The sequence below is a fragment of the Arachis hypogaea genome, chromosome 14 (assembly GCF_003086295.3).
Source record: "Arachis hypogaea cultivar Tifrunner chromosome 14, arahy.Tifrunner.gnm2.J5K5, whole genome shotgun sequence".
NCBI lineage: Eukaryota > Viridiplantae > Streptophyta > Magnoliopsida > Fabales > Fabaceae > Arachis > Arachis hypogaea.
This window is the reverse complement of record NC_092049.1, coordinates 76,180,100-76,187,510: the sequence shown is the minus strand read 5'-3', so window position 1 is coordinate 76,187,510 and position 7,411 is coordinate 76,180,100. Positions and strand designations below refer to the sequence as shown.

The 7,411-nt window shown below is 41.4% G+C and overlaps 1 non-coding gene across 1 annotated transcript; it reads right to left on the bottom strand.

Annotated features, from left to right (window-relative positions):
• Nucleotides 1–6,510: 6,510 nt before the first annotated feature.
• LOC112745543 (small nucleolar RNA R71) lies at nucleotides 6,511–6,617 on the bottom strand. The gene has a single exon (XR_003173465.1). It is a non-coding gene; the product is annotated as a small nucleolar RNA R71 (small nucleolar RNA).
• Nucleotides 6,618–7,411: the final 794 nt, after the last annotated feature.

The following is a 7,411-nucleotide window of genomic DNA, read 5'->3' as shown; positions in this document are numbered from 1 at the left end:
CCATCAACAGAATTCTCTCCTTAGAACATGTGGAGATCCTTGATGAAGCCAATGGAGATAGATTTACTGCGAAGAGGGAAGATTTGAAGCATTACCAACCACCCTGACAAAGTCAAAATGTCAAGCTAGTGATGCTAAAGAAGCGCTTCATGGGAGGCAACCCATGTTTTATATGCTTTTAAGTAGTTAATAATGTAAGGTTCATGAATTCCAATTCAACTCTGACATATACTTGAATGAATCCTTTTATACAACATATAGTAAAGAACAAGTTTGGTATTCAAGGCACACTAAGAGGACATGAATGCAATTCATATCATGTCACTCTTAGAACCTTGAACAAAACTTTGTACACCACATGGCCACAAACTAAGTTTGGTGTCACCAATGTTGCATACATGGACAATTCAATAGACAGTTGGTTTGCAGTCATGAATAGCACTTAGTTAGTTAGAAACAAAAACTTTAAAAAAGTAGTTATCCCATTTTGTTTTAAATTTTGCCGCCACTTTCCACAATTTCATTAATCACATCCCTTTTATTTTGTAGGAAAATTGATGGGACAATTGAAAGAGGAAGGGTTCGGCCACTTCAAAAGAAGAGGACTATACACGTGTCTTTAATGGGAATGCATTGGGAAATGTTGCCATGCAACATTGAAAGAATGACACGCTTGGAAATCGAACCAACCTCATCATAAAGTTGATGATCCTTGTGATCATCCCATGCTAAACCCCATCCGTTCATCATACACCCACTCCATCAATCCATACCTTTCATCCATTCACCACTTCCCTATATAAGTGGTTCTTATTCCATACTATCTTTCACATTCCAATCTCCATCCTTTACACTTCCCACTTTCGGCACCCAACTTCTTTTACCCCATCAAAGACACACTCCCCACCTTCACATCTCAACTCCTACTCATGGCATCATCGAGCTCCAAGAGGCAAAAGAGGAAGGAACCGGTGGAGAGCATCTCTTTCGATGAAGGGAGATTCAAAACTGCATTCCATGAACTCAAATTTGAACGGATAAAGCTCAAAAAGATAGTGCCTGAGTTAACATTCCAGTTCAACGAGGATGAGTGCCCACAGATTCGAGAGAAGATTGAACAAAGGGGTTGGCAAAGGCTCACGAACCCAGAAGCAAAGATAAATGCAAACATCATCAAAGAGTTCTATGCAAATGTGGTCAGAGAAGACAAAACCAAGGCCCCCACCTTCAAAAGTTATGTGAGAGGAACAGAGGTGGACTTCAGCCCCAATGCCATAACAAGGATTCTTCAGCTAAAATCGCCACATTTTGATGAGCCCAATTATCATGCAAGAATAAGTAATGGCCCCGACAATGATGAACTTGAAGAAATTGTGAACGATATGTGTGTTATAGGATCTGACTGGGAAAGGTATTTGGATAGAAAACCCTGGTTCATCAGGAGAGGAGACCTCATCCCGAAAGCCAAGGGATGGTTTGAGCTCGTGAGGAGATCTATCCTCCTAGCCGCGAATAATTCTGAGGTTAACACTACTCGAGCTACTATGGTACATTGCTTAATAAAGGGTGGAGGCATCAATGTGCACGAAATTATAGCTGAGGGGATTCAAGAGTCAGCCGAAAAGAATGATCCGGGTGCTAGACTTTGGTACCCCAGCACCATCCTTAGACTGTGTACGAAAGCCAAGGTAGTCTTCGAGGACAGCAATCCAAATTGGGTAAACCCTGGGAGGTTAGTTACGCTACAGCGTATAACTTATGTGGCACCCGCCCAACAACAAAGAAGGCCTCAAATAGGGAAAAGAACATCACAAGAAGGACCTCATCGAGAAGAATCTCAACAAGAAGAATACCAGCAAGAAGAGTATTATGATCCAACCAACATAAACTTGAATCACATTCACGGAGCCATTGAAGAGCTAGCAAGGAGTTATATGGAGGGACAAGAACAACAACTGCACATTCAAGCCCAAAGGATGGATCATCAAGAAGAACTGCTCTCTAATTGGATGGGTCAGCAGAGGGAGTGGCAGAAGCAACAAATGGAGTAGCAACAGGAACAATACTCCCAGCTCACTCAAGCCATCAATCAAGTGACTGAAAGGCAAGAGCGTCAAGATAAACGCCTTCAAGAACTCAACCAACGTCAGCTAGCTCAAGCAAAAGCATTCAATGAGTTCAGCGTGCTCAATGAAGGACGACAACTACATAGGGAAGAGTTCAACATAAACACTCAAGCCAAGTTGAACTATATGTCTGGGCATATACATAATTTGCACTCTGCAATCCCTAGGTATGATACAGTCCAAAAAGATCTAACAGAACAAGAGGAAAGGAAGGTGAAACAGCAGAAGGAAACATTAAAAAAGAAGATGGAAGGTGCGGGCTTCGGGAAAAAGTTGATTGGAAAAAGCAAGGGAAGTGGGGGTTCAAGCACTCAAGAAAGACACGAAGAGGACAAACAAGAGGGAGAGCATGGGCACCCCCGTGAGTAAAAGGTGGTGGAGTTCCCTCTTTGTCCCATTTTTTTCAAGTTTTAAATAAGGAAAATCATGTATGAAATAGAACATGTTTCCATGGTAGTTTAGGATTTTAAATTCTGCCTTTAAGTTTTCATTGCTTAGGTCTATGCTTGCTAGTCTAATGTCACTATTGCATTTTCACCTTGCCTACTTGTATGCTTGTCCTTTAAGTCAAATAAAAAGAGATGATATGAAAGACCAGAGTGATGTTCAATTTGTGGAGTAAGTTCTTAAGCTTGTGGTGTAGTAATTAGTTAGCTAAGTTGGTTCACCAACAAGGTAGGAAGGCAACTATCTGTCCTGAATCATATGCTTGAAACACACCCCATGAGACTAGCTAAATAACAAGATCCTAATAAGAAAAGGGGAAAGAAAAAAAATGAAAGTTTATGAAAGACCTTAAGGCATGTGTCTGTGGTGCTCCTGTACAAAGGATATACTTGGATGAATAAGCTCTCAGGGGTGCCTTATCACTTCGTAACTTGGGTTAACTAACCCGGGATTATCAGCTGAAAGTCCACTATCAAGAGTAACCCTTGCTACAGAGCACTTAGTAACCCAAAGAGGTGCTGGACACCAAGGTCTCAAGAAGAAAAATAACAAACCATGTGCCTGTGGTGTGAATGTATGGGGGAATGAGACTTGAGGGAGTAAGTCCTTAGGGGTGTCTTAACACCTAGCACCTTGAACCAACTAGTTCGGGAGTGCTGGCTGAAAGCTTATATTAAAGAGTCACCCCCTTACAGAGCACCTAGTCTAAAGAACAAAATCAAACCCTGAAAAGACAAAGGGATCAATGAATAAAAGTCTCATAGGGTGTAATTAAGTGAGTATCCCAGGGCATGGTAAAGGTCTGAAAGCCAATGAAGGAATGAACCTAAGTTGCTATGCATGAAACCCCATGATGCCAGGACATTTTGGCCAGTTTCACTGACCTTTTCTTTACTGTTTTTAGGGTAGTTTCATGCATTTCCTTAGGAAATAAGCTAGTTTTGGGTAGATATTCACTTACATCTTGATTCAAGCATACATTGGCACTTTATATGATTTCATGAGGATTTTGCATGAATTTAATGACAAATTGGATGTTGCATTTCCCATGACTTGGACTAGAACTTTGATGCACTTTATTGCTTGATTTCAGGACAAAGGAAGCAAAGAAGAACCACATTAGTGGCTACGCTAGTTACACTAACGTTAACACTAACGTGGAATGGGAGTAACTTGCAAAGTTAATGAGAAAAGTAATTGCCAATAACGCTCTCGAAGCCATCATTGCCCACGTTAAGAGTCACGTTAACTAAGTTAACGTGAACTCTAACGTGGAAGAAAGGAAATGGAGCCAACGTTAGTGACACTTAACATTATCACTAACGTTGGACCAAGCTCATAAGCGGCCACGTTAGTTGCCACGTTAACTTAGTTAACGTGGCCTCTAACGTTAAGAAGTAAAAGGGAAGCCAACGTTAGTGACATTCAACTTTATCACTAACGTTGGCCAAGTCACAATAAGCCACGTTAACTCCTACGTTAACCTAGTTAACATGGAAGCTAACGTGAAGAAACAAGGTGGTCGACAACGTTAGTAACACCAAACATTGTCACTAACGTTGGAAGGAACCCACAGCCACGTTAACTTAGTTAACGTGGAAGTTAACGTGAAGAAGGGAGGTGATCGCCAACGTTAGTGACACCCAACATTGTCACTAACTTTGGAATGAGCCCACACAAGCACTATGAGCCACGTTAACTCCCACGTTAACTTAGTTAACGTGGAAGCTAACGTGGATAAGGGAATGATGAGCCAACGTTAGTGACACTCAACTTTGTCACTAACGTTGGAGATGGCTAGCATGGCCACGTTAGAAGCCACGTTAACCTAGTTAACGTGGACTCTAACGTGAGAAATAGGGGCACAATGGAACGTTAGTGACAATGGTAAGTGTCACTAACGTTCTCGAAGTTTGGCAAGCCTATGTTAAAAGAGCCACGTTAACTAAGTTAACGTGGACTCTAACGTAGGGAAGGGGGAGACTTCTCAACGTTATTGGGAAAGGCAAGTCCCAATAACGTGTGCGAAGGACAAAGAGGCAATGTTAGTGGCAACGTTTGTGCCACTAACGTTGAAGATAACGTGGCTCTTACTTGGGAGAGGAACGTTAGTGAAAAAGGTGATTGTCACTAACATTCTCGAACCCATATTTTCACTGAACGTTAACACCACTAACGTCCTGAGCTAAAGTCTCTGCCCGCTTCACACTTTCTCTCTGCAAGTAAAGCCAAGCCCAATGAAGAAGAGAATTGCTTCAAACTCAAGATCCAAAAGCCCATACCCAAGACTTGAATTAAATGAGACTTGGAAATTATAGGGAGCCTCTTGGCATAGAACTACTCTCTGTATTTTACTTTCTCTGCACTTGTAGTTTCATCATGTATTCTCCATCTTTGTTTTCATTTTCCAGAGCTATGAACAAAATCCTTTCTCATGCTGGACCAAATTGGGTTTGGATGGATGTGTGACTATAATCCTCTCAACACTTGATTTGGAAAATGCATGTGGTATAATCAGTGACCATACTTCATCTCTTCTCATGAGCAATTGACCAAGAAATTGGCTATTGATCAAGATTTGAGAGATTGAATTACAAGGAATTGTAATTCGATCACTTAAGATTGCCAAGGAGATTAATGAGTGCATTGATTGAGGAAGAGATGAAAATGAAATTGATCCGGAGAATGCAACATCTCCTAAGTCCAATGAACTCCCCATTTCTGATCTTACCCATTCTCTTTAATTTCTGTCATTTACTTTTATGAGCAATTACCCCATTCCCATTTAAGATTCTGCAATTTACTTTTCTTCATCTACATTCACCTCTTTATTTCCAGCATTTACTTTTCTGTTATTTACTTTCCCGCCATTTAATTTTCTGCAATTCTCAACTCAATTTCTGATTCGCTCAACTAGAACATTCCTCTAGTTAAAGTTGCTTGATCAATCAATCCTTGTGGGATTCGACCTCACTCTATTGTGAGTTTTTACTTGACGATGAATTCGGTACACTTGCCGAAGGAAATTTGTCACGAGACGAGTTTTCCGTGCATCAAGTTTATAGCACCGTTTCCGGGGATTGATTGTGCATCAACAATGATTAAATTGGAGGATAACTAGATTGAGCATTTTATTTTTGTTTGATTTAATTTTCTGTTTGAGTCATTTACTTTCTGTTTTAGTTAATTTCTTCCCTTCCCCCTACTTTTTCTTTGTTATTTACCATTCATTTCACTAACCCACTAACTGTTTGATATATTGCATCACTCACACTAACAGTAATTCTGACAGATATACTTTCTGCACCTATTCTCTTTGCTTGTACTTGTTGGTTGTATGACATGAAGAAGAAGCGGGGCTTCAACTTCCTTTGATTCTGAACCTGAGAGAACCTTCCTTAGACTAAGGAGGGAGGCAAGAGAAAAACGTGTAGTTGGTGCTGAAGAAGAGGAGGAACACTTTGAGGAATACTTTGAACCAAATATGGAAGAAAACATGGAAAACCATCGTGAAGAAGAAGCTCACAACCATGGCGGAGGAGGACGAGCAAATCATGCTGGGGAGGATAGAAGAGTTTTAGGCTCTTACATCAATCCAAACCCAGGAAACTGTGGAAGTAGCATTCAAAAGCCAACCATCCATGCCAACAATTTTGAACTAAAACCACAGCTCATCAGCCTTGTTCAGAACAACTGTTCGTTCGGAGGAAATGTCCAAGAAGACCCCAATCAACATCTAACCACCTTCCTGAGAATATGTGACACAGTGAAGCCTAATGGTGTTCATCCAGACGCCTATAGACTGCTCTTATTTCCATTCTCACTCAAGGATAAGGCAGCCAAGTGGCTGGAGTCTTTCCCGAAGGAGAGCTTGATAACTTGGGAAGATGTGGTGAACAAATTCTTAGCAAGATTTTACCCCCCTCAACGAATCAATAGGCTGAGAGCTGAGGTCCAAACTTTCAGGCAACAAGATGGTGAGACTCTGTATGAAGCATGGGAGAGGTTTAAAGACCTAACAAGGAGGTGCCCACCAGATATGTTCAATGAATGGGTGCAGCTGCACATTTTCTATAAAGGGCTCTCTTATGAGTCAAAGAAGGCCGTAGACCATTCATCCGGAGGATCTTTGAACAAGAAGAAGACCATTGAGGAGGCCATAGATGTCATTGAAACTGTAGCAGAGAATGACTACTTCTATGCTTCCGAAAGAGGGAACACGAGAGGAGTAATGGAGCTAAACAATGTAGATGCTCTGCTGGCCCAAAACAAGCTCATTACCTAGCAGCTGGCTGACCTCACCAAGAAGATGGAGAGGAACCAAGTAGCAGCAATTGCCACTTCATCAACAACACAAGAAGGAGTGAATGAAGAAGCAGAGGGTAGTCAGGAGCAAGCCAACTACATTGGGAATTCACCTAGGCAGAACCATGATCCATACTCCAAGACCTACAACTCTGGATAGAGGAATCACCTAAACTTTGGGTGGGGAAATCAACAAGACCAAAGCCTTGATCAAAGATGGCCAAATCCTAACAATGCAGCCCACCAATATTTCACATCTAGACCATATCAACACCCCCATAACAACACCTCTCCACATTCATATCAAAACCAAAATAACTTACCTCATCCTTCCACCTCTGATCCCAATCTACAATCATTGGATGACAGACTCTCAAAGATTGAGAATTTACTTGAAGGTATAGGCAAGGAGATTCAAGACAACAAGGTGTTCAAGGAGGAAGTGCGAGCCAGTTTCAAGAACCAAGGAGACACAATCAAGAGGTTGGAATCTCAAGTGGGGTATCTCTCTGAGCAAATTTTCTAACCCACAG